We start from the raw sequence: 8,893 nt of genomic DNA on the forward strand, positions 1-8,893 counted from the left end.
TATCTGATAACTGCTGCTGGCCAGGCAGCAGACAAAACGTAGCAGTGGCTGCCTGCACATGTACCAACCGGCTTGAGGTTTCTCATGGCAAAAAATGGACAACAGCAACTCATCAACTTTCATTCAATAAACAATTTAAATACCATTTCAGGAAGTAGAAAAATCCTGGTTGTTTTCTGAAATCCTCTGTTGACACCTTCTAAAAAGACCAAGAAAGGACCTGTATTAAAACTTGGGGTAGAGAGTGGAGTCATTGGCATGGAAAATAATCCTTGAAAGAACTGTTTAAACAAATTCTACATAGGGGCCCTGGGTGGCTCAGTCAGTTAAGTGTCCGACTTTGGCTCAGGTCATGATCTCAGAGTCCTGGGATCAAGCCCCTGCTTGGGCTCCCTGCTCATCAGGGAGTCTGCTTCTCTCTCTCTCTGCCCCTCCACCATTCATATGTGTGCCCTCTCAAATAAATAGATAAAATCATTAAAAAAATTTTAAAAATAAATTTTGCATAATGGAGTATGGATACTCCTGGTGGTGCAGAGGACAACTGTGCTTGGAAAAACAAGACATACATACCCAACTTTGAAGTGAAATGCATTTCAGAAGATTGGACTCCAAATGAGACATTTGGGAAAATATTTTAACCTATTTATTTCTCTTACATTTTTCTTCTTTCCTATGCACAATTGACATGATAGGATCTGTCAAACTTTTTTTTTGTAACTCATGATCAATTAATTTAAAAAGCTAATTTAAACATCAGCAATAGTGACTCCAACCTGTACTCCCAGCTCAATACTGATGGAAGTAATCTGCTGGACAGTCTTGGAAGAAACGGCCAAAGCCGTGCTCACTTGTGGATTCTCATCTGGAAGTAATCCCAAGTCCTAGAACCGCCAGCATGGAAAATTTTTCTCGCAGTGATTCTAAGAGTCTTGGTGGAAGACTAAGTCCTTTCACTGTGAGGTTCTTTTCCTTTGTGCCTCCAATCAAGTCTGCTGACACGTTCTGCAGCGGATTTCCATCGTGGCTGGTTAGCGTGACTCTAGTTTGGTGAACCCCGCCTCTGTGGCTCCCTGGGTGTCTTTCTGGTGTCCTTGAAAACCTCCTTAAAAGCCTGTCCCTGGCAAGAGCTAACAGCTGCAAGTCAGGAGCTGCAACAACCACCACATCTTTCTCAAAGAGCTACTAAAGGTCCAAAAGTTCTTTCAATTATTATAAAATAAAAATGCTAGGCGATATGAAAGTATTGTGTCCTAGTTTTATTGATGGCATCCCCCCCCCTTTTCTTGATGGTACTTAAGCCCTGGTGCATCTTACAATCAATGGCATCTCAGATTGGATGAAATAGGGTACCTTCAGCTTTGGAGTTCATTTTGCTGTTGTTGCATAATTCTCCTTTTGGACTCAATTTGTAGGAGACTGACCATATCAATGGATCTAATGAATTTTCTAGGTTTCTACATTTTGTATTATGCTCTTAAGCAGGGTGTTCCTAATTGTACTTACTTGTGTAACCAGAGTAATAGGATTTTACCATGGTCTTTATTAAATTTCATCTTGTTGGCTCTGGCCTGTTATTCTCATCTGTCAAGATCATTCTAGATCATGATTCTCTCACTTACAGTATTAGCTAACTCCCCCCTTTAGCTTTCTGCCATCTATAAATTTGATAAGCCCAACTTCTGTACTTTATCCAAGTTGCTAATGAATATGTTGAGCAAGTCTGTTGTAATTTTATAGACTCACAGCAGGCATTAGTGATTCCCTCAGGTTGGCATGAATCTACAGATGGACTATTTCTGTATAGGCATTTTACCCAGTTGTGGGTCCATCCTTCTGAAATATAGTGCAATTTTTAGGCACCCAAGCTTTGATCTCAGGCTTGACCCCTCAAACCCTAGCTATATGACCTGGGCAAATTACCTGATGAATCTCTGTTTACTTTCCTCATCTGTAAAATGGGACACTTGTTTTTACTTTATAGGGATGGGTTGAGGATTAAATGAATTAATACTCACAGAATGCTTCACATAGTTCCTGACATATAGTAGGCTCTCAATAAATAATAATGATTCTATCAATTTTTTCAGATTTCTCCATCCTGCCTAATGTATATCATGAAATACTTTGTCAAATGCCTAGGAAAAACTCTACATAAATTAACTTCATCACTCCTCTGTTCTAGCAGACTTATCAAAAGAAAGAAAGAAAGAAAGAAAGCCAGCCAATTTAGTATGTGTAGGTTTTTTTTTTTTTTACAATTTATAACTTGACTATTTTCAACAAGGGGTTGATGCAGCTAAAAAAAAAAAAAGAGAGACACATACAGATTTATTTACAGGGACTCCAGGCTGGCTCTTAATAATCAACATTGCATTTTTAAGTGCTTATAAACACTTTGTTAACTCTTTCCAAAGTTTTGCTGGGAATCCATACAAAACCAACAATTTTGTATTTTCTTAAATCCCCCTTTTTGCCATGTAACAGCAACCAATATTTGCCTATCTCCAAGCTTTGGTGATCGTGCCCCTCTCCAGGACTGCTTAAAGATTGACATTGATGTTTGTATGATCACATCTGTATTTTAGATGTATTTCACAGGATTTGCAGAATTAAACTCATTTGAGGCAGCTGGTACTCTCTTACCATCTCCTCATTTATCTTGGACTTCATTTCCTTATAACTGTTATTGTTCGGTCCTTAAGAGTAGTGGTTTAAATCTTTAGAGCACTTCACAATCACTTGGAGGAAGAGGAGCCTGTTAGAAATACACATTCACAGCCTGCTCCCAGAGATTTAGGATTAGTACATCTGAGATGGGAGCTGGGAATGTACATTTTCACAAACACTCTGATGTACCACCTTGTAGACACCTTACATAGTGGAAGATTGTGGGAAGTTATTTGGTGATTATGATTTTTCTCATAATGTTCTTATACAATGTTCTTAAGTTCTTATACATGTTAGCATTACGTAGCTCTCCTAAGAACTGATCATAGTCTTACCTGGTTGGTTGTTTTAGACTAAACATAGATTGTAAAAGCATTTTTCTTTAGCATTTTTCGTAAACCTTAAATTACCCTGGATTTTGATCTTCCTGGTACTACTCACAAAGCTGGTGTCTTTTAAAAATAATGCTCTTATGAATGAATAAAGGAGATGTGTGTGTATGTGTATGTGTGTAATGGAATATTACTTAACCATAAAAAGGAATGAGATGTTGCTATTTGCAACAATGTGGATGGACCCACAGGGTATTATGTCAAGTGCCAGAGAAAGACAACTCTCATATGATTTCACCTATACGTGGAATCTAAAAAGCAAAACAAAACAAACAAATGAACAAAAGACCCTTAAGTACAGAGAAGAGGGCGCCTGGGGGGCTCAGTCAATTGAGTGTCTGACTCTTGGTTTAGGCTCAGGTTGTAACCTAGGGGTCATGGGATTGAATGCTGCGTTGGGCTCCATGTTCAGTGCAGAGTCTGCTTGGGATTCTTTCTCCTCCCTCTCCCTCCCCCTCTGCTCCTGCCCCTGCTCTCTCTTTCTCTCTCTCAAATAAATAAATAAAATCTTAAAGAAAATACAGAGAACAAACTGGTAGCTGTCAGAGGGAAGGTGGGTAGGGGGATGGGCAAAATAAAGGGGAATGAGAATTACAAACTTCCAGTTATAAAATAAATAAGTTATGGAGGTGAAAAGTACAGCATAGGGAATATAGTCAATACTATCGTGACAACATTGTGTGGTGACAGATGGTGATTACACTTATTGTGGTGAGCACTGAGTAATGTATAGAATCATGGAATCAATATGTTGTACGCCTGAAACTAATATAACACTGTATGTTAATTATACTTCAATAAAAATTTAAAAATAATAAAGTTAATTGTTCTTGGCTATGGGCCATTCCTGTCATTGTTAGCATGTGTACTTTAACAGCTTGAGCTCATTGGGGGGCTCTCTGTGCAGTTCTACCTTGACCCCTCCAGATGCCCATAGGGCAGTAGTCTATAACTTTGTGGCATTCAACCCGAATTCACTGATAAGGAGATGAAGGCTGTGGATGACAGAGAGAGGAGCTATAGAACTACTTATTGGAATGCCTATAGGAAACCTGCCTAGAAAGTGCTCTGCCATTTGGGAGTGGCTGAGATGAGGAGGGATAGATTTAGACCCAAACTGAGGCCATCCAGGCTTCTGAAATTGCTGACTCTGACCTTCCTTTAGACCTCTCCCCTGATGCCCCCATCTCACTTCTCCCTCCCTCTCCTCTGGATCTCTTGTACACTTTCATTATTGCACATTTCACACTGTACTTTGATTGTTTGTTCATGCGTCTGTCTCCTTTATTGAAGAAAGAAAGAAAGAAAGAAAGAAAGAAAGAAAGAAAGAAAGAAAGAAAGAAAGAACCTGCACTTTACATTCAATGAATATTTGTTAAACAAAGCCAAGGATAACAAGTATTTGACAGGCATGCCACACTCCCTGTCCTGGTGTCGGGGCAGACATTGCTAATGGATCTTAGAGCTCTTTCTTCTTGGACCTGGAAGCAGTTTCAATATTCTTCAAAACATGGTCCATTAAATCGACCATAATTGGCTTGCACAATGAAACCTATTTGCCAATGCTAAACAAAATGCAAGTTCTTTTCTCAAACTCAATACACGAGAAACAAATAAACAAATCATAAAATGGGCAGAAGATATGAACAGACACTTTTCCAAAAGACATACAAATGGCTAACAGACACATGAAAAAATGTTCAAAATCATTAGCCATCAGGGAAATTCAAATCAAAACCACACTGAGATACCACCTTACGCCAGTTAGAATGGCAAAGATAGACAAGGCAAGAAACAACAATTGTTGGAGAGGATGTGGAGAAAGGGGATCCCTCCTACATTGTTGGTGGGAATGCAAGTTGGTACAGCCACTCTGGAAAACAGTGTGGAGGTCCCTTAAAAAGTTAAAAATTGAACTACCCTATGACCCAGCCATTGCACTACTGGGTGTTTACCCCAAAGATACAGACGTAGTAAAGAGAAGGGCCATATGCACCCCAATGTTCATAGCTGCATTGTCCACAATAGCCAAATCATGGAAGGAGCCGAGATGCCCTTCAACAGATGACTGGATTAAGAAGCTGTGGTCCATATATACAATGGAATATTACTCAGCTATCAGAAAGAACGAATTCTCAACATTTGCTGCAACATGGACGGCACTGGAGGAGATAATGCTAAGTGAAATAAGTCAAGCAGAGAAAGACAATTATCATATGATTTCTCTCATCTATGGAACATAAGAACTAGGATGATCGGTAGGGGAAGAAAGGGATAAAGAAAAGGGGGGTAATCAGAAGGGGGAATGAAACATGAGAGACTATGGACTATGAGAAACAAACTGAAGACTTCAGAGGGGAGGGGGTGGGGGAATGGGATAGACTGGTGATGGGTAGTAATNAGGGCACGTATTGCATGGTGCACTGGGTGTTATACGCAACTAATGAAGCATCGAACTTTACATCGGAATCCAGGGATGTACTGTATGGTGATTAACATAATATAATAAAAAAATCATTAAAAAAAAAAACCAAAATGCAAGTTCTTTTCTCCAACAGTTGAGTTGTTAACCCCCTTGGTGGAATAAAAAGAAAAAAAGAAAACTCACAAATATAAATTAAGTACTTAGAAAGTCAAGGTGTTATGATAAATACTAAGGGAAAATACAGAGAATAACATTGGAAGGATACGAGTAGGCAGCATCTTGCAAAAACCAGGTGTCTGGGTTTTCTAGCTTCTGAGACTCCAGAATGATACCAATGATCTAATAATGAGAATGATACTGAACTCAGGCTCTCATCTCATGGGATCAGCAAAGTTTGAAACCTTTTAAGTAATAATTCTAACATACCTCAGAAATAAGGATTTCAGTTGGATCCAAAATCAATGTGTAAGTTGAGAGCCCTGCTTTCAGGATCAGGAGGCAAGGGCAGCATTATTTATGCTAAAAGGGAGATAAACAAAAGCAAGACCATCTGGGAGCATTTTCTTCCTTTGACTCCCTTTGCTTTGACTTCCTTCTAAAAGCACCTTTGAACCCTGATTATTATCTATCACTTATCAATCTTGAAATTTCCATTTTGTTCTGATAAAGTTCTCTTTTGTGTATCTACATAAGCTGCCCAAAGTGGAGCTGCTCTCAAGCAGAGCCAGACCCTCTCTATCTCTTTCTCTTGGACGTGGCCACTACGCTTGTTTTCTCTCTAGTTCCTATTTTAGAACTTAGGGGGATTGAGAAAAATTCCCCTTCTCTTAACTCCTAGATTGAAGGCTAAAGGACTTAAGGGTACATTTAGGGTATTACTCAGCTCTGAATTTCTGGAGTCAGTCTCAGAGGGAAGTTAGATTTTAAGAGGCTATGATATGGAAATGCTTATTTTATCAGATGCTGTTAGTGTCTCCAAATCAGAAAAAAATTTTTACCATAAAGGTGATTTTTAGCTTTAATTCCTTATAAGTATAGAAAATGTATTAAAGAATCACATCCCTCTCTGCTTTCAGAAACAGCTTCACTGGTTTGATGCTGCCACAGGATCAGCACCAAGGGCACAGATGTTGTTTCACAAAGCTGTGAAGACGTACAACGAGCCTCCCATGAGCTGTTGTTGTACGTTGGGCTAAATGTCTCTATTGTGCCTCTTCTTGAGCTTTCGGACATATTTTTATAGCCCTGTCTACTCTCCACTCATGGAGCTGTCAGATGCCATCCCTGGCTCTTATAAAGAGCCCACCTTTCAAAATGCATGCTTTCTTTCAAGTTGCTGCTTCTAAGGGTTATGGGCTAGAAAACCAGAGAATGAGGTTTCTTTGAACTGTGTATGAAATAAGAGTTAATCAACATTGAATGAGGCCTTGAGGACTTTCTGATGAATAAAGTACAGTAAATAAAGCGATGAACTCTTTGCCATCTAATTGGACTATGTAGTCATTTTATATTTACTCATGGATTCTTGGGTTGTTGAGTTTGCTGGAAAAGTAATTTCTGGATAAAGTGTTGCAATTTCAAAATAATTTAATAGTGGTTAGAAAATTTAATTTTTTTGGAAAACGTTTCTTAGAAAATTTTAAATATGTCCCTAAAGACTTTTATGTAGTTCAGTTTTTACAGTCTATTTAAGGGAATCTTGCAATGATTCTTTTCCTGAAGTATAGAAGAATTTAAAAACATATGGCTGCTTTTCCATATGCTAACTGTCTTAAAGCAAGTCATGTTGGTTTTTTAGGTTCTAAGCAGTTCATCCAAGCCTAGGAAGATCAGGGAAGGACTTCAGTTGCAGGAATAAGACAGGAAAGGGATCAAACCAACCTCCCTCTAGAAACAACCAAAACTGCTGACTAAAAAAAAAAAAAAATTTTTTTTTAACTTCTTAAAAACAAAGTTAAGATCTGGCAAGTTAGTAAGAAACTCAAATCTAAAACCAAAGGGAAACATGATCTCTAAAAATTAAGTGGCACCTTAAAGCTATTTTTGAACTAAGAGCATTTGCCAATGGAGGCAAACTTAAACTTAGGCTCTGAGAGCTTCTCAGGGAGACAGAATCAAAGCTCAGGGCCTGCCCTTCCCCTCACTAATATGGATCAAACCCTCAGGGCCAGGGTGAAACTAAAAGTAAATGTACCTTCTCCCTCAGACCCAGGAGATTATAGGACAAGTTGTCTTTATGAGCAAAGCAGGACAGTTGATAATGGTAGGAATCTGCTCTGACAAGTTATAGCTGCAAGATGGTATTCCCACAGCTTCCAAGTCCATATCACTTTGGTGATCAACAAATAAATAGAAACAAAAAAGAATCATGAAACCCTCTCAAGTTGTAAATTTTGTTTAAAGTAATTTACTTTAAAGTGCCCTGTGTGCCTAGCAGAGGCAAATGAAAGTTTTTTTCTGGAGAAAATTGTGTCATCCTAGGCTTCAAAGAATCCCTCCAAAATAAATTTTCAAAGACAATGAGCAGCATATAGTCAAAGATAGCTAAGCCTACAAGGATAAACCGTAAATAATAAGAACTGGATAAAAAGAGACCTCCAAAGACTTCAGATTTTGAAATTACTAGACAGAATCTATAAAACCAGCTATGCTTACTAAGTTAAAAAAAGAAAAAAGAAAACATATGTACAGAAAAGGAAACAACAAAAAGTGACCTAGCAGATTTGAAGAAGAAATAAATAGAACTCAAAATACAATATATAATAACCAAAGTTAAAAGCTCAGTAGAAATGCTCAAAGAGTTTAGACAAAACCAAAGAATTAGAAAACTAAAATATGGATCAGAAGAAATTACTCAGAGTATAGTTTAGAAACACAACAAAGCAAATAAAAAAGAGAGGTCAGGAGACATAGAGAACAGAATGAAAAGATGTAGCATTCATTTAATCAGACCCCTAAAAAGAGAGGAGAGAAGGGTTTAGGAAAAGATAATATTAAAGAGATAATGGCTCAGGGTGTTTCAGAACTGTTCAAAGATACTGATACACAGATGCAAGAATGATACGCACAAAAAATAAAATGAAATCTACACCTAGACTCATCATGAAACTTAAACAAACCAAAGACAAACAAGATCCTAAAATCAACCAGAGAAAAAGATGATCCTCAAAGCAGTGGCAACTAGACGATAACTGAATTCTCAATTGTCACAAAGAAAGTAACGAAGGAAGCCAGAAGCGAATGGAATGAAACCATCAATGTATGCAAATAACTGCCAATCTAGAATTCTGCACCCAGTAAAAGTATCTTAGAAATAAGGTCAAAATAAAGTCATTTTTAGACAAATCAAAGCTGAGAGAGTTTGCCACAAGCACATTTGAATTTACAATCTTTCCTTTAGGTAGAA

General features: G+C 38.0%; 1 pseudogene; it reads right to left on the minus strand.

Annotated features, from left to right (window-relative positions):
* Nucleotides 1-749: 749 nt before the first annotated feature.
* On the minus strand, nt 750-2,673 carry LOC109491321 (annotated as a pseudogene).
* Between the last annotated feature and the right edge of the window lie 6,220 nt (nt 2,674-8,893).

Source organism: Ailuropoda melanoleuca, chromosome 9, assembly GCF_002007445.2.
Source record: "Ailuropoda melanoleuca isolate Jingjing chromosome 9, ASM200744v2, whole genome shotgun sequence".
NCBI lineage: Eukaryota > Metazoa > Chordata > Mammalia > Carnivora > Ursidae > Ailuropoda > Ailuropoda melanoleuca.